The sequence below is a fragment of the Euprymna scolopes genome, chromosome 34, assembly GCF_053919585.1.
Source record: "Euprymna scolopes isolate OS-2025 chromosome 34, ASM5391958v1, whole genome shotgun sequence".
Lineage (NCBI taxonomy): Eukaryota > Metazoa > Mollusca > Cephalopoda > Sepiida > Sepiolidae > Euprymna > Euprymna scolopes.
This window is the reverse complement of record NC_136515.1, coordinates 73981140-74001336: the sequence shown is the minus strand read 5'-3', so window position 1 is coordinate 74001336 and position 20197 is coordinate 73981140.

Below are 20197 nucleotides of genomic sequence, written 5' to 3'. Positions count from 1 at the left end.
TTTTTTCAGGTTACGATGTGGAATACGATGTTTTCCCGGTCCCTGGATATGGAATTTGCTCCGTCTTACGGTGTGATTCATAATGGTATATGTATTATATACATGTGTATTATATACTATATTTTCTTACTAATTTTTATTGCCGTATCCCGGGATTCTACTGTATACGATATTCTTTTTTTGTCAATACACGAAACCGTCGAATTTCAGAATTCTCTAAGACAACTTCCGGATTCATAAGATCAAATAGAATTCATAGTTTCTCCATGAAACTAATATTTTTTACATCAACCCAAAACATAATATGGAAGGGCTTGTTTTTCCTACATTATTTTTAAGGTCTTTCTATCCTACTTTACCCAGTTCACTTATTTGGTTTGCCGCCAATTTATGGTCACAAAGACAAAGAGGGGAGGCAAGGGCGCAAGAGAGGAGTAACTCACAATTATGCAGTTTTATTTTACATGATTCCCATAGATGGTTATTTGAATTTTACATCTGTAGCAGTTTCTTTAAGTTCGGCTGGTGCCTGTAGCTCATGTGTGTTATTCCCCGCATTCAAGTTTTACTAAATATTTCAGCAGTTTACATTTTTATTATGCGTTGTATCTTCTTAACCAGTCCTCTAATTCTAATCTGTCTTAGTCATTTTTCAAATTTTTTCGGTGTTAATACTAGTTCTCAATCTATTAATGGTTTAAGTTTGACATTTTTCATCTTCCAAACAGTTTTGAGCCCTTAGACCAGTTCTGTATATTTACTTCGCCTCTATGTCTCCTCAATCTTTACTCTATAAGCTGCTGGAACGGCAAAATCTACAATCTGACAGGACTTTTCCTTCTTGTAAACTATTATGACACGCAGTCTTCTTGCTTAGATGGTTTATCCTTTTGTATATATATATATGCCCCATAGAATTTTGTGACTTTCATTCTCAAGTTCTGCAGCCGGTTTGTGCTTGTAGCATTTGTCAGTGTGTTCGAAATGTAGTTCTATCAATAATTTCTATTTATTATAGAACTGTCCTATAAATATATGCTATTGCAGTTGTCAGCATAATTACTAGTGTACTTCTTTCCCTACTTGATCGTGTATATCTTTATATTGTTTTGGGCTTGTTTTCTTAATTCATAAATTACGTAGTTTATTGTTTTGTTTCTTTGCTCACAGAGTCTGCATTTGCACGTTTCCCATGTCGATGCTTGCTTTGATGTGGTTGGTTGATTCTAATTACCTTATCTTATGCGGCTGTTATTAGGGATTCAGTTTCTCTATTTACGTTTCCTTTTGTTCACGATTCGTTTGTCTGTTTTTTTTAATTATTGGCTCACAAGGAGCTTTCACACAGTTCACAAATGATCTCACCTTGAGACCAGCCTGTGATGTTCTCTAGAAGATGAGTGACAAGTCTCCCCTAGTTTTCCAGTGCTCTCCACCTCTTTTGATAACATTTGCAAATGAATTTGCATTAGCGCAACAGCCACCCACCATCGATCTTTCGCTAGCTGCGGATATTGATTTCCACTGGAATTCGAGTAGCAATGAGCCTCCCCAAGGTCCTAGTTCTCTTCGCACTTTCCCAGCAGAGGTCTGTTCAGTGCTCTCTCTCCTCGGTCTTTCCATCCTCTTTGAACCTTCTCGGCTACTTGGCATCATTCTTTTGTGGGGGGCGGTGATTGGGTAATGAAAGGGGATGGGAAGGAGATGGGGAAGGATAAAGAACTTTTATATATGTATCTTCTATGTTCTTGGCCTCATCTAACGCTTCTTCATGCTTTATCTCTGCAACAGTTCGTCTGGTCCGCGTATGTGTCTCATGTGTATTAGTCCACGCATTCAAAGGGTTGCCTTAATATTTCACCTGTGTGCATTACTGTTATTCGTTGTATCTTTACAGTCATTCCTCTAATTCCAATTTCTCCCATTCTTTTTTCAAAGTTTTTTGGCATTGTTCCTAGTGCTCCTACTATTATAGGTATTATTTGGATTTTCTTCATCTTCCATATCCCTTTCAGCTTTCTGGATAGCTTTTTGTATTTGCTCCGTTTCACCTTTTCTTTGATATTCACATTATGGTCAGCTAGAGAGAAACGTCTACGATTTGGCAGGACTTTTTTTTCTTGTTAATTATTACGACATACGGTCTTCTTGGTTGGATGGGTTTATCCGTTTGTATGTCCATGTCCCTTAGGATGTTGTTATTCTCGTTTTCAGTTACTGTTGCTGGGCTTATTATGTTTGTACCATTTGTGTGCGCGTTCGACATGCAATTGTTTTCACAATTCCCGGTGTGCTGCTCCCCCCACTTGGTCCTTACAGTTCTTGTATTTATTTTGGGCTATTTGCTACATTTGCTTATTATATGGTTTATCGTTTCGTGCCTTTGTCAACAGAGTCTGCATTTGCTGCTTTCTTGTGTTTTGTCGATCTTTGGTTTGATGTGTTTTTTTTCTTCCTTTTCTTCTTATTTTTCTTCTTTTTCTTCTTCTTCTTATTATTATTAGTAGTAGTCTATACTCATTAAGGGTTCTCACATAAGCCATTTAAATGATTTACTGCAAGTAAAATTATGTGACAAACGACTTCCGAAATATTCAGTAATATTCATACATTTCAGGAGACATTGCAAGAAAGACTTTGTTTTGTTTCAGGAGTTCGACTCATTGCAAGGAGTATAGCCATGCTAATGACGGGTGATACACAGAAACACGTGTAAGTGAATAATTTTTATGGACGTAAAAATACTTACAGAAAATGTAATTCAATAAACATTTGGATATCTCTACTACTATATAAAAGCAATTTTTTCCGTGTGTGAGTTTGGTCACAGTAGACTGCAACGGCTTTGCTGATTTTTATGTAATCTCATGGAAATATAGTTTTTGATCCTGGAAGTGTTCCTTGGTAGATCTTGAGCGGGGGGGGGTCTTCGATAAGTATCGATAATCGAAAATCGACAACCGAAAAAATTCGATTAAAATAAGGGACAAGTAATGTTGTCTAAAGTTTACGCTATGTAAAGGCTAATATCACAAGTTCACGTGAGAAGTTTTATTACCACACAAGCAGAAAGCGCAGACATATAAAATCAAAAGTAGGTTCTTTGATATGAAAACAGCGCGTTCAAAATGAATGTTTTTATTTAACATACAACTGAACCATGATACTTGACCTTTTTTAATTTTCAATTTAAATTTAAGACATTATATAGAAATAATTTATGGGGGTGTGAAACATTCATTGATTATCATTTAATCTCGGATAAATTCGGGTCTCTTTGCTAGTTAAATAAATATATTTAAGAAAATTATATATTTAAATATCTATTTATCTATCTATCTTTCTATCTATCTAGCTATATGTGTGTGTATGTGTGTGTGCGTCTGTGCATATTAAACACTGAGTTTATTGTTTGAAATAATAACGAATTAAAAATCAACATTGATAAATAAAATTACTTGACTCAAAACATTTGCATTCTTTGGATTCTTTCTCATGCGATGATTGAACATTCAACCTTTAAAAGTAAAACTTACATGTGCATTTTACTTTGTAGATTATCCAATATCACACGGTTCCTTTGTTAAACAGCCCTCAAGATGAGAACAATAGTCCTAATAATTCAAATCATGAGAATTATAAAGTTATCTAAAAAAAGGGGCTATAAACAGAATTTTCATGTTTATTTTCAATCTTAAAGGTAGATGCGCTTTTTATTATTCATAACTTGGGGTGACTTGCCATGAAGCCTCCCCGGGAAGACTATGTGTTATTGTAAGACGATGGCCTCATTTAAAATATTCTTTCTATAATGTGTTGAGAAAAATCCTATCCAAAACCGAAAACGGGATCAAACTACCGAGAAAAAAAATCAAGTATATACACACTTTTTCACTTACAAAAAACTGTGTAGCCGACATGTCGCAAATAGAAGCATATCCAAAAATTAGGGAAACGATAATGCAGAAAAACAATTATAATTAAAAACAGTTTTCGATAAATTTATATGGGGACTCTATTTTGCCCGACATTTTGAATAAAGTTCATCATGTGGAGTAAGCAACAGAATTTAATTATCTCCCCTATTAACTTATCTATTTTTTGTAAGTGTTACGTAGAAATTTCGCGTCATCAAACAGATTTCTTTTATCATTAATAATTGCTTTTCTACCTCATAGGTTTTTTTTCTAATGTTTGCATATGTTACTATTTATGCTATGTAAATTATGGATGGATAATTTGATTTCCTTGATATCCATAATTTCGATGTGTTTGCCAAGTATAGAATCACTGATCATTGTTGCAATCGTGTGAGACAGGAATTCGTAGTAAATTCGATGTGCAGATGTTCTTCATCGGCGAAAGAAGTTAGTGAAACGCTACTTAATAAAATGAACAGTCGAGAGCAACAAAGCAAAATAGACAATTGCTTGCCAGGAGTGCTAGAATAAAGGAGTAAAATTAAAAAGTGTCACTTACAATTTGTATTGAATTACGTAGGACAATATTACTCTCTGGAGATTTATTAATACTTATTAGTTCATATAATTTTGGTCAGTTCTATATCTAAACCATCGTGGATACGTTTTCTTCATAGAATTGTTAATAAAGCCCTATTTGCTGCGGTTCATTGGTTTTTCTGTTTCAATATTACTTTTTTGCTCCATCCAGAAAAAAATATCAGATTTAGGAAACCATATCTTTATAGTGAAACTTCCACAGGTCCTGCTAGTATATAATTTGATGTTCATGCCGCGATCTTCTAGATCTTATTTAATTCTCTTAAATGTAGCTTACGTTATATTCATCGATATCTAAAAACTAGGATGATATCACTTTTGTTTATTCGTTTATAAAAATGAATGAATGAATATATCTAAAGAATTTTGTGTATTTTTCTTTGTTCTTTGTAATTGAAGGTTTTGCAATATTTAATACGCTACCGCCTGTGGGAAACTGATTACAAAAACGAATTCGAAGTCGCGCGGAACTAATCCCAAAATCTGAATGAAGCATATAAGAAGAAACTTTTACTTTCTGATTCGACAGATTTATATTTATTTTGTGTATCTTCTTGACGACTGCAAGAATTTCATCTGCCACAACCGAATCCAGTCGGACACGTTATTAGTTTAGGTCAGAATACGTCATCATATTAGGTGTCAGAAGCAAATTAGTTTGCGAGAAAAAAAAAAAAAACCTAAAAAATATGTAACGGTTTCACCGTAAAATGAAATACTAGGAAAGGATTTTGGATGCGTCAATTTTATCTGGGCGGATAGTAACGTAACCAACTGAGACTCTATTCTATTGTGAACTAAGCCCCCGCCCCTTGCCCACTCGTTGGATGATTCCGCCACACACTGACCACTCAGCTGGCGAGGCGTATTAATTCATCTCTCCTCGTAGAAAAAAAGAAAATAAGCATTAAAGATAGTTATAAAAAGTCTACAAGAAACATGGAGAAAACATGACTGATGTGCAAATAAATAGAAAAGGGAGGCAACTGTTAGCTTAAAAAAATTGTTTTGCTTTTGTTTACCTATTTTATTTCTTTTATTTTTTGTAACTTTTTTTTTTTAGACAGTGATCACCACTTATCAAGGGCCGGAAGCCACTCACGGATAAGGGTTATTGCAAGTACATTACGTTAGTGTTGAGATTTGATGAAGTGTTTACTTAAAGGGGCGGTTCATTAGGAATTTGTTAACATTGGACTTGAACACATCCAAGTTGTAGTCCGGTGGGAAGCAGGCAGACGGAACAGAGTTCCACAGACGTGCAGTTCTAAGAAAGAAGCTTTGTTCATGGAATCCGCGTTTTGATTTAGGCACAGATAAAGAGTGGGGGAAACTTTTGACAGTGGATTCAGCTAGACGGGTGTTTTTCGTGAAAGATTGGCGAGGGGGGACCAGAGATTGGAGTTCAGACGAGCACCTGCCATGGAAATAACGATAAAACAAGGATAGGCTCGCAACGTCTCTTCTGTGGGAAAGAGGTTGCAAGGTAGAGAAAAGGGCATCCCCCACTAAGTCACGAAGTCTATTTTGTACTCTGTCAAGGCAGGATAGGCTGTTTTAGCAGCTCCTGCCCAGATATGGCAACAGTATTCCATCCTTGGACGTACTTGGCTTTTACCTTACTAAAAACACAGCCCATCAACACTCGACATTGCAACACCGACGATTTTTACCGAAAATAATTTCTAACAGCTTGGGACTACACAGAGAATGGCTTCCCGACGGCCAGCCACCAAAAACCTTCTATTTCATTTTCCCCAACCCGGACATAGTCCAATTTTTCAACTTCCCGGTGTCCTAATAAACCCTTTGGTTGGTTTGTTTTAAAAAGGCTGGATTTATTTGTTCCGTGCTTTTGTGTTCGACAATTATTTATTTTATTATGCTTGCTAACAGGCACCCCCTAAAGATCTTTAAAACCTACGCGTGAAAGATAAATAGATGTTTATTTCGAAATTAAACTCGATCGAGGGCAATTATTTATTCCAATCTTAAAGATTGCAAACAAACGATGATGCTATTTTAAACAAAGACCGAAGCACCAGTCCCCCCAAAACACACACACGCATCAACACACACCCACACACACACACACACACACACACACACACACACACACACACACACACACACACACACACAACACACACACAACACACACACACATATATATATATTTCTGTATAAATATATTTTCTTATAATATGCATCAATCTTTATGTGATTACAGAGCAATACAGAGAATAAATGACAAAATGTTATATTCCAAAATTCATGACGTTGACCATCTTATAATTTATTCCTTTAATTCAGTTGACTTATACAATATTGACAGTATCTGTTTCGTAGCGCAAAATTATTATATCAATCAGTGGATCTATTATGCCCTTAACGTTTGTTATGATTTAATTTGTTGTTAAGAGTTATCCCCCTTGGGATTGACATTCATAATAAAAGCGCCCTCTGTTTCATTTTCCCGCTCGATCCTTTCAAGAGCGTACGTGTATTTTACAGTTAATAAAACCTTTCTAAAAGGCAATTCTTTACTTACTGATACTATTCACTTCAATTTTATTAACTGTAAAAAAAAAAAATAATGGATCGAATCTTACGTCCCGACAGATTCGAGGTGGAACCTACATGCCCTAATTCCGAAAAATCCTATAGGCATTGGAAATTAACCCTCCAGAATTATATCCGCTCGCATAATACCGGATTAATCGAAAACACTTCAGATAATTTCTTTGCCTTGATCAATTGTATTTCAGCCTCTGTTTTCGATTTAATAAGCGATAAAACCGACTACGATAGTGCATTAAGAACATTGGACGCCGCTTATTTAAAACCTGAAAATATTGTTTATAATAGATATCGATTGATGACGACGAAGCAACAAACAACACAAAATATAGATGCCTTCATACTACAATTGGAAATGCTTGCCAAAACATGTAACTTCGAAGCGGTTTCTGCTGAAGAAAACAAAAATCAATACATTCGGGAAGCTTTCATCGGCGGAATTTCTTCTTCGTCCATCCGACAACGACTGTTAGAAAAACCCATCCTGACTTTACAAGACACATATGCCACGGCTAGATCTCTTGAACAAGCAGAAAAGCATTCGATAAGCTACGCAAATAACTTTACTGTAGCAGCTACAAATAATCCTTCGGGCTACAATCGTATAGCTGTGACTAAAGAAAATATGCATCCAAAAGGGGTTTGTTTTTTCTGTGGAAAATCACGTCATCCTCGATATTTATGTCCTGCACGAAACGCCGAATGTAAAAAATGCAAAAAAAATGGTCATTGGGCTAAAGTGTGTAAATCTTCTATTTCTAACACTCATACTGCTGTTCTTTATGACGACTCTGACTACCCCTCACCTTCTCTATCCTGACTAGGAACTAACTCCAAAGATGTCACATTCACTCAATGCCAAATTAACGGGCACTTCGTGAACGCTATGGTGGACTCCGGCAGTGTAAAAACATTCATTAATGAAAATACTGCTAAAAAACTTAAACTCTTCACAATACCTAAAAACAAAACTATAGCTCTGGCTGCTTCCGATCAACATGCTAAAATAACTGGCGAAGCTGTCGTGGATTTAATACTGAAAGATAAAACCCATTCTGGAATAACAATTGAAATCATTGAAAACCTTTTCATTGATTTAATAATCGGAAAAGATATTTTAAAAAAATATAAAAAAGTAACACTTAAATTCGACGGTCCTAGAGACAAACTTATAATTGGAGCTATAAACACGAATAATTTTTTTCCTACCATAAACGTTCCACCCCCTCCTCTCTTTTCTAATCTTTCTCCTCATACTACTCCTATTGCGACAAAATCCCGACGTTACACTTTTGCCGCCAACAAATTCATAAAAGAAGAGACTGCTAGAATGTTGAAAGAAGGCATAATTGAACCTTCGATATCTCCGTGGCGAGCGCAAGTTCTTGTAACTTCGAATGAGAATCATAAGAAAAGAATGGTAGTCGACTACAGCGATACCATTAATAGATTCACAGAACTAGACGCTTACCCAATGCCTAATATCAATAAGATGGTAGACGACATCGCTCAATATAACATCTTCTCTACTCTCGACCTAAAATCTGCTTATCACCAAATACCTATAAATCATGCTGATCGTAAATTCACTGCGTTTGAAGTAAGTGGCAAACTTTTTCAATTTACTCGTCTTCCTTTTGGCGTCACCAATGGAGTAAGTGCTTTCCAGAGGAGCATAGACTATATTATAGAAAAAGAAAATCTAACCGATACCTTTGTGTATGTTGATAACGTAACTATATGTGGAAAAAATCAAGAAGAACACGATTACAATCTTCAAAAATTCTACAAAATTGCTAAACAATATAACATCACTTTAAATGAAAATAAAAGCATAATTTCTTCTAGTTCTATTACTCTACTCGGCTACACCATAGAAAATAATCAAATAGCTCCCGATTATCAAAGACTAAAACCATTACTCGAAATGCCACCTCCGCTGAATCTTAAATCTCAAAAAAGAATAGTTGGAATGTTTTCCTATTACTGCAAATTCATTAAAAAAATTTCTGATAAAATTTTATTACTAAATCAAAACAAAGAATTTCCACTACCTCCATCTGTATTAAAATCTTTTCAAACATTGAAAAATGATCTAAAAGACGCCACTTTAATAACGGTAGATCCAAATAAAGAATTTGAAGCAGAAACGGACGCTAGTAACTATTGCATTGCTGCAACACTAAATCAAGAAGGTCGTCCTATTGCATTTTTTTCAAGAACTCTCAATACTAACGAAATTAAGCACCATGCAGTAGAAAAAGAGGCAGCCGCTATTGTAGAAGCTCTCCGTAAGTGGCGACATTTTCTACTCGGCAGGCACTTTAAAGTCATCACAGATCAGAAGAGCATCAGCTTCATATTCGACAATAAAAGAAAATCAAAAATTAAGAATGACAAAATATGTCGTTGGCGTATAGAATTATCCCAATACAATTTCACTATAGTTTATCGACCTGGACCTGAAAATATTGCTGCTGACACATTCTCTCGCATCTCTGCTCTTACTTACAATCTACAAGATCTTCGTGATTTACATAAACAATTATGTCATCCTGGTGTTTCAAGACTAAGCCATTTTATAAGAACGAGGAACCTCCCTTTTACTTTGGATCAAATTAAGAATATTACTGACTCTTGCTCATCCTGTCAATTACTGAAACCCAAATTCGCCAATACCAATGGAGGGACTCTCATTCAAGCCATATTACCTTTTCAACGATTAAATCTTGATTTTAAAGGCCCTCTACCTACTTCTATACATGGCAACAAATATCTACTTACTCTAATTGATGAGTATTCCCGTTTTCCTTTCGCTTTTCCTTGCAGAGATATGACAAGCAAAACCATTATCCACTGTCTAAACAAACTCTTTTCAATTTTTGGTTTGCCTGACATGATACATACTGACCGTGCTTCTGATTTCTTAGCAAGAGAAATAAAGGATTTTTTACACAAAAAAGGAATTGCTACTTCTAAAACAAGTAGATATCATCCTGAAGGTAATGGACAGATTGAAAAACTCAACGGTACCTTATGGAAGGCCATTCAAACAACATTACATTCTAATCAAATGAAACTACCTTATTGGGAAGACATACTACCGGACGCACTTCATTCAATTAGATCATTACTTTGTACTGCCACTAATATGACTCCCCATGATAGACTATTTAAATATAGTCGTAAATCTGTTTCCGGAATTTCAATTCCTTCTTGGGTTAAACCAGGCCCAATATATATTAGAAACCACACTAAAACAAGTAAACATGACCCTCCTGTAACGCCTGCCACCCTAATAGATGTCAACCCCCACTACGCTTATGTTCAACTACCTTCTGGTACTGAAACCACTGTCAACGTTCGAGACTTAGCTCCAAACTCATCAAATGAAGAAAACTCTAATAATAATCCTACTACTTCAGAGACTTTATTTGAACCTTCTACTAATGAAAACATTGGTCATGAGGAAGACAAAAATCAATCGTCTGATCTTGAAGAAAATCAGATTTCACTAAAAAATAATACTGAAAATCAGCATTCCTGCCAATCTGTGCGGAGGTCGTCCCGAGTTCGACAATTCCCTAGTAAATATAAGGATTTTGTGACTAAATACTGAAAAAACTGCAGTTTGGGTTCATATGTTATTTGTAAATAAAATGATTCTTATGTGATTGTAAAAAAAAAAAAAAAAAAAAAAAAATTGTCTATAATTAATTACCCCTTACTTGAATACTTTAGGACGGGGAAAATGTTATGATTTAATTTGTTGTTAAGAGTTATCCCCCTTGGGATTGACATTCATAATAAAAGCGCCCTCTGTTTCATTTTCCCGCTCGATCCTTTCAAGAGCGTACGTGTATTTTACAGTTAATAAAACCTTTCTAAAAGGCAATTCTTTACTTACTGATACTATTCACTTCAACGTTACAAAACATATACTGTAAAGAATTGTATAAGTCAACTGAATTAAAGGAATAAATTATAAGATGGTCAACATCATGAATTTTGGAATATAACTTTTTGTCATTATTCTCTCTCTCTCTCTCTCTCTATATATATATATATTAAAAAATATTCTCTCTCTCTTTCTCTCTCTCTCTATATATATACATACATATATATATATATATATATATATATATATATATATATAGAGAGAGAGAGAGAGAGAGAGAGAGAGAGAGAATATTTTTCAATAAATATTAACCTACACATTTATGTTGCTTGTTTAAAACCGCGTAACCACTGTTCATAGCAAACTATTTACTCCCATATACTTACACACACACACACACATACACACACACATATATATATATACATATATATATAGTATGTATATATAGCGTTATTTATGCATATAAACATATATATATATATATATATATAGAGAGAGAGAGAGAGAGAGAGAGAGATAGATAGATAGATAGATAGACGGAGATAATATTATTCAAATAAATATGAACACTTTTAAAAATTTACAAACAGTAGTGTTCTAAGTTTATAATCAATGCGTTAAAGGCTAATTATTGCTGATCGGGAAATTCAAAGCCAGTCACAAATAAACCTTTGTCTTCATAGATTAACATTCTACTTTGAGGCCACGTGCAATCCACACAAGATTCAAAGCGAATTAAGGCCCTGTAAATTCTTTGTCGGGGGCAGACATAAAAAAAAAACTGTCTGATAGAGTATTCACCAGGCTATCGTCGATATGTTGCATTTGTGCTAAATTTGACTGTCTTTTCTTAATCCCCTATAGAGAGTTACTATTCTATCTCTAGGCCACTGGACATTAAAACAAAATCCCAAGAAAATTTAGGTTCTATAAATGTCGTGTCTGCGCGCAGCATAAACAATCCCAGAGAATATTGAACGACCGAAATAAAACAAAGAATAATGATATAAAAAATCGATCTTATAAAATTTGAAAGCTGTTTCTCTTCTGACTACATTATTTTGGCGGGGATAATTACAAATTCCTTATCTAATAAATAAATATTAGATTTAGTTAAAAATGTGGCTTACTATTATACAGGCATCAGTTTTCTTTTTTACACACTTAGTTATTACACTGCCACTGTTTTGAATGCTTCAATTTATGCATAAATATTTTTTTCATAAAAAAAGGAATACATTATATTATTTCCATAGACCATCAATATATATATAAAAGTGAAAATATCTGTGTGTGTCTGTCTGTCTGTGTACATTTCCCTACCAAATAACTCTGTCAATTTTTGATCTACATACTGGAGATTTGACATAGGGGGAAGTGAGATTTACGAATAACTTTTTGTAATCGGTTTTCGGCCAGCAATTTGGCTTTCAAGAGGCCAGAGTTCAACGATTTGACCTTTAAGAACTCTACCAAACTCCTTCGCTAATTTTGGGTCAACACACTTGAAATTTAAATATAAGTTACTTGGACAGGGATTTTACTTTATAATTTGATTTCAGTAAATGTTAACGTGTCATAATTCTCGTCAAAGTTTAAAAAATAATGATCTCTGCCGGCTCTACAAAATTACTCAGCTAATTTATGGTCTAACTATTAGACATTTTAAAGTGCATTCAGACATAGGGCAAGCGATTTAATCGTTTTTTTTTCTGTAAATTTTGCTTCCAATTGGTCAAAGTTCAAAATATTTTATCTTTGCGGTCTCTAGCAAACTATTAAGCCAATTTTGCGTCTAAACATTTGAAATTTTACATAAAGAGTATTAAGATATGCAGCACACTTTTTAATCAGTTTGGGGCGTAAATATGGCTGGCCAGAGGTCAAAGTTTACAGAGTTTACCTTTGCAGACCTTACGCTACTCCTCTCCCAATTTTGAGTCTAAACATTTGAAATTTTAGGTGTAGGTTACTTGGGCATGGGTCGAACATTTTAATTAAATTTGAGCCCAAAATAACAAACGTTAAGTGATATTGAGGTCAAACTTAAAAAAAAAAACACATTTGATGTCTGCGATCTCTATCAACTGTTCTCTATGGTAGTTAAGGAAGCGTTGCCGTACATATTCACAGTTTTTAATATATATAGATATGCACATAAAGTTATGAACGGTACATAGAGCCCGAGCAAAGCCGGTCTGAACTGCTAGTTTTAAATAAAACAATTTAATAAATACAACACTGGTCGACAGCAAATTTGTTATCTGCGTTTTGTTAGCTGATTTAGGACTTAACTGATGTGCTGCATTCAAACATAAATTTTACATTTGACTCAACTCTTTTGGAGATATGGACACATGCCGTTTTGTACGATTTTGTTCACATGTAAGAAATTAGTAGGAGTGAAATCTTATGTCGAATAATCGTTTTGATTGCAAATGTTTATTTTAACGACAAGTATGTTCAGGCACGAGAGGTCCGGGTGATTATGTTAAAAAGAGATCGGTGTGAAACCATACAAGTTAGAAAATTTCTAAAGATTTGTACTCAGCATACAGGAGAATGGCTGGTCTGTGTGGGAGTAATTGGTGCCTTGCAAAGAAAGGAACGTCATCAACGACGCTTTGATGGACAGAAACAGAATACCCTTTTTTTGTACATAGGTATCACCACTTATATAGGCCAAGAGGCCACTCAAGGATAAGGGTTAAAGAGTGTACAGTCGAAATTGGACAATATAGTAATCGTTAGTAATGGAAATTCGGTAAATTTGTTAACTTATATGGAACGGTTCATTAAAACTTTTATGTTAGACTTGAACACAACCATATTGTAGTCAGCTGGAAAGCAGGAAAACGAGAGAGAGAGAGAGAGAGTTACACAGGCGTGCAGTTCTAATAAAAAAAAGCTTTGCTCATGGAATCTACGTTTTAGGTTTAGGCACAGATAAAGAGTGGGGAAATTATTGATAGTGTTTTCAGCTAGACGAGTGTTTCTTGTGAAAGTTTGGCGAGAGGGGACCATAGATTGAAGCTCAGTCGAGCACTTTCCATGAAAATAACGATAAAGTAGAGACAAAATCGCAATATCTCTTCTGTAAGATAGAGGTTGCAGGGAAGAGAAAGGGATATCTCCTACGAGGCTACGAAGTCTATTTTGAACTTTATCAAGGCAGGATAAGTCCTTTCTAGCAGCTCTGTCCACTGTTGTACATGAATCCGGTTTAATCATGTCGTTAACCAAGGATCTGGACAAAGATGATAATTGTTTCACTTACTTGTGCTAGGTTTTTCATAGGGTTGACCATGGAAAAGTTGAAAGCTGGCAACTTTGACGGCCCTAAGATCCGGCACCTCATCTGAAATCTAGAGTTCGAAATCCAAGGACCGGAATAGAACAGAAAGTGTGGAATGCATTTTTCTGTCAGGGGAAACATTTATTGGCAAAATAAAGTCATAAACTACGCAGAATTCTTCAACATGCCGACAGCTTATACAGACCTGGACTTCAGCATAAGCGCCAAAATAAAATTTCACATATAAACCGGTTTCCTAGGAACCTGGGTTCAATAAGTGATGATGATAAGAAGAGGTGGCATCAGGACCTGAAAAAGAACGATACCAAGGATCAAGGTCGCTGGGACGCCGTCATTATGTCTGACTACTGTGGGAACATATAGCTCAGTTGTAGATTATTCGACTACAGAACGAATGATCCCCTATTTAAGCCCGGCTGTACCTTACTATTTTATATTTATTTTTTCTTATGACTGATTTTAATTCACGATGACAAAAGAAGTACTATTTAAATCGCCGTAAACCATTTCTTCGTTCGTATGCAAAACATTAATCAAAAGTAACTTTTCTAGAGCATTCATCGTCAAGCCCAAAGATTAGCTTACGTTATATTTTAAAACACACACACACACACACACACACACACACACACACACGCATATATGGAAGTTGATGAACGACAGTATCATTATTATTTATAATTTTATTATTTTATTTTTAGCGAATTAGTTCAGCGGGCAAATTATTCCTCGTAATATATAATATTTATTCAATAGAGGATCGATTCTATAATAATACATACGGAATCTGCATGAATAAAATATCATGTTTAAACGTAATGTACCACCAAGCAACGCTGGGCATCAAGCTAGTATATATATATATATATATATATATATATATATATATATATATATATACATATATATATATATATATAAAATAAAAAATTACAATTAAAGTTACCAAAATGATCCAAGATGGTAAAACTAAAGTATAGTGTTTCCTTTGCAAATTAAATGATTTTTAACTCTTTTTCAAAGTGTTTTTTAACATGTTTTATTAACTATTTGCTTATATATATATATATATATATATATATATATATATATATATATATATATATATATATATATACATATATATATATATGCTAGCTGGATGCCTGGCGAAGCTTGGTCGTACAATACGCTTAAACAGGATATTTCATTCATGCAGATTGCGTATGTAGTATTATAGAATATATATATATATATATATATATATATATATATATATATATATATATATATATATATACCTATTAGTAGTATTCCCAACGTTGGCCGGTCGTAAACTACGCATAGATATTATTTTATAATTCACACAGAAACTGAGGCATGTGCATGCAAGTATTATTTTTTTCTAAACAGTTCACTTCGTGTAAGTAAGAGGAACAAAGAAATATTTGAGCTGAGATCGAAAACAAAACCTACAGACTCTGAGTTAAGTACGATAACCACTTGGTCGGCTTGACAGTTTTTATAAAGTGCCTCTAAATCAACGTACTCTTAACCGAACCATTCATGTATGCGCATTTGTGAAACAGTTAGTAAACAGATAAAATACTACTAAAGTGTTATCTTTTTAACCACCAGTTTTTCTTCTGATGAAAACCGATTCAAATGTTCCCACATGTCTGATTATTCTATATACCAAATTCACTGTCCGTAGATCAAAAATTCGTTTAATATATAGGTTATGAAGTGTCCTCGCACACATATCCCCCCTATATATATATATATATAATATAAAGCTGAACGTCTGTGTGTGTGTCTGGTCACGAATAGGCTCTTATATGGTTTACTATTATAGAAAACTGATAAGGTATATAGAAGATTCATCGATCCACAAGAATGGGTATGTTGGTCTAGCATAATATGGTTCATTAAAATTTTGGGGTCTGTGTACGCGCCCCGTCCACAAAGTATGGAAATAAAACATTAAAAAAAAAAAAAAAAAAACGTTTACAAGTGTTTTTGATATATATGTACATAATAATACTTTGATAAGTATGTTATAAGTTTAACAGGCATGGTATAATAAAATTGTGGGGTCTGCATTCGCGCCTGGCCTCCAAAGAATGGAAATAGTCACAACCTTTAATAAAGCCTTTTCATATCTATCTGCGTAAGTATACTTTGATAATTATGTTTCAGTTTGAAGAAATATGGTATAATAAAATTATGAGGTGTTCGTTCGCGCCTGACCTCCATAGAATGGAAATATTTCACAAAGTTTAACAATTTTTTTTTAATATAGATCCACAGAATATTGTTATAAGTGTTTCAGTGTGAACAGGTATGGTATAATAAATTATGGGGTTTATCTATTTTATTTTTACTTTCATCATATTTATCTTTGGTATTGATACCCCCAAATTCGAAGCTATCTCTTTACAACCCTTCCTTTTCATAACCTTATCATACTTTAATAAATCAGAATCCATTTTCTGTAGGCTATTTTTGAACCCAGTCAACGACGGGTGCTTTTGCTACTATATATATATATATATATATATATATATATATATATATATATATATATATATATATATATACGTGTTTCGAGGTCGTTACTTCTCGGCAGCGTAGTTCAACTGTTTCCAGGGATCGAACCTCAGACCATGTTTACCACAGTCCGGTGCCTTAACCGTTAGGCCACAAACCCTAGATTAATTTTATTGTTTATTTTCATCGCTTATAAATTTAGATTTATTATTGTTGTTTTTTCAAGCGATGCATACGTTTAATATTGGCTCCGCCTCGAAGTATGTATCGCTTGAAAAAACAACAATAACAAATCTACATTTATAAGCGATAAAAATAAACAGTAAAATTAATCTAGGGGTTGTGGCCTAACGGTTATGGCCCCGGACTGTGGTAAACATGGTCTGAGGTTCGATCCCTAGAAACAGTTGAACTACGCTGACGAGAGGTAACGACCTCGAAACACGCGTGTACGTAGATTATTGTTTTAAAAATAATAAATAAATAAAAATATTATACACGTCCAAACAAATTAAAAAGGGCGACTTTCTAAGTAAATAAAAAAATGAGCTTCCAGACGGAGCCAATATTAACAGTATGTATCGCTTGAAAAAACAACAATGACAAATATATATATATATATATATATATATATATATAGAGAGAGAGAGAGAGAGAGAGCGGTAGAGGGAAAGCGAGAAAGAAAAGGAGATAACTAGATATATGTATGTATATATATATTATTTCCATTCTTTTCACATCTGACAAGTAAAAAGAACAATTGCGAAATAATATTATAAAAGTACACATTTCATTATTTTGTTCTTTTTATCATTACAAAAAAATATATTTTAATACCCGGAATTTTTAACGATATATGATCGATGCAACTTCTGGTGAGTTCAGCTTATTTTTAAATAATGTAAAAAAGGCATTAGTTTAAAAAACTGTTGATAAGAACAGCGCAAGTCAGAATGTCGTCTGGTGTACGTGTGATGATAACTAACGTAATGATAAAAATTGACTAGTAAAAATTGATTGTTGTAGCTTTTATTCAGACGTGAACTATTTACTATGAAAATAGTTTTGATGAGAAAAGTATATGCAGCGCGCATGACCGGAAGCGGAAGTAGACGCATGCGGTTGCAATTAAAGGCTGCGTCATGTTACTGCTGCATATCCGTTCCACTGCCATCCCAAATGAATTTGTAATCTGCCTTTGACATGAACGATCCAATCAAGAAGCAATTTCGATGAGCGCCCATCTTTACTTAACGCGTACGGAAGAAATTAGCAGACTGTCACGTAAACTTGCGAATAACCTCAATGTCAGTTATTATTAATGAGTTTGAGAAAAGAATCAAAGGAAGAATGCATAAAAGAGGAAAGATAGAATGATAAGAGGTAGAAGACAAAAGAGATAAACAAAGGGTTATAAACAAGAACAGAAAGGGGGGACTGAAGAAGAACAATAATAAGACTAAGAGTAGATAAAGAGAGAGAGAGAGAGAGAGAGAGAGAGAGAGAGAGAGAGAGAGGAAGTAAACAGAAGAAAAGGAGGAAGAGAACAAAAAAACATTCTGTACGAAATATTGAATATAATAATAAAGGAATAACACATATATATATATACATGTATATATATATATATATATATATATATATATATATATATATATATATATATATATAGTAGTATAAATAGTACCCATATATTCAACATTTTCTTCTTGGGGAGGTGGTATTATTTATTGAAGAGGCATGTATTAAACAGCTGTCCTGTTTGTAAATATCGAAAACAGCCACATAGTAAGCAGTTGAGGATTCCCGTTTTCTATTTAAAAAAATTTAGTTAAGGTTTTCTTTTTTACTCCTTATATAATCAAATTCTCTTTTATAATTGCACACTTTTGAGTACTCAGCTTATGCAAGTGCGATGTCTATTTCTATTTAATAATTTTAGTTAAGGTTTTTTTTTAATTCGTCCTTATGTGATTGAATTTTCTTTTGTCATTATAGCCATTTTAGAAGTCCGATTATGTAGGCGCAAAGCCTGCGATAGGTTAAATGTATCTTTTTTTCCGGGAATTTAAAATGTGTCTTTTTTTTATTTATTTACATTTTTCACTAAAGTTTCTTCAGACTATATATATATATATATATATATATATATATATATATAGGGTGACCCCCCCCCAAAAAAAAACGGCCCCCAACTCTAATTAGGCCCGATTCTTAGTGTTTTGTCCGAATTCAATGAAACTTTGGTCATAGTTTATTATATTCAAAACATCACATCAAAACACAAGGGTCTCTGGGCTTTTTGTCTTCGTTCTACACCATATGTTCTAGATGACCTCCATTTAGCTCAGCGCATTTCTTGAGGCGAAGCACGAAGTTGTCGATGACGTTCTTACAGACCGAATTGGTAATGACTCTCATCTCCTCCCTGATGACTTCCTTGAGTTTCGTGATCGTTCTGGGTTTTTCTGCGAAAATTCTGTCCTTAAGATAGCCCCAAAGAAAAAAAAAATCTGGGGGGGCTTAGGTCCGGGCTATGGGGTGCCCACTCAAAATCAGTCTTGAGACTGATCACTCGGCCTCCGAAGTTCTCTTTCAGCCAATCTCGGGACAGGTTTTAGGCGTGAGAACTTGCTCCGTTCTGCTGGAACCAGAACTCGTTCATGAGCGACGGGTAGATCGTCTGGAGCTCACTCTTGAAAGTTTTGAGGACCTCTACATACCGCTTCTTGGTGACTGTCACTGCTGTGCCTGATTCTTCGATGAAGATTGGTCCGATGATGTCTCTGGCCGAGATTGCAGCCAACATCGTGCACTTAGGAGAGTGCAGGGGATTGGTAGCTACTTCATTGGGTCTGTATGACCCCAGGAGACATTTGTCTTGGAGTTCGCCTTTCCATCAAGATGGAAGTGGGCTTCATCTGAGGTCCAGAAGAGGTTAAGGAAACTTGGTGTCTCCTCGATCTTCTCGAGCATCTTGACTGCCATAGCCCTCCTCTGCTTCTTTTCTGAGGCTGTAAGGGTCTGCAGCGTCTGTATTCTGTATGGGTAAGCCCTGATATAGTTCACCAGCACTCTCCTGCAAGTCTCACGGAATATACCGAGGGACTGACTTCGCTTACGCACGGAGCGTTTCGGACTCTGCTGGAGAGACTTTCTCACTCTTTCGACCAGCTCGGCTGTTCGCTTCTTGGGACGTTCCGACTGGCTTGAACGGTTCTCTCTGGCAGCGTTGAGGTTCTCCACAGTCACATACTTCTCGAAGTGGTCCACCCAGTTCTGAATTCTGCTTTTCACATTCGAACTGACGCATGAAACTGTCCTGGGTTTTCTTAAACGAGCCTGTCTTGT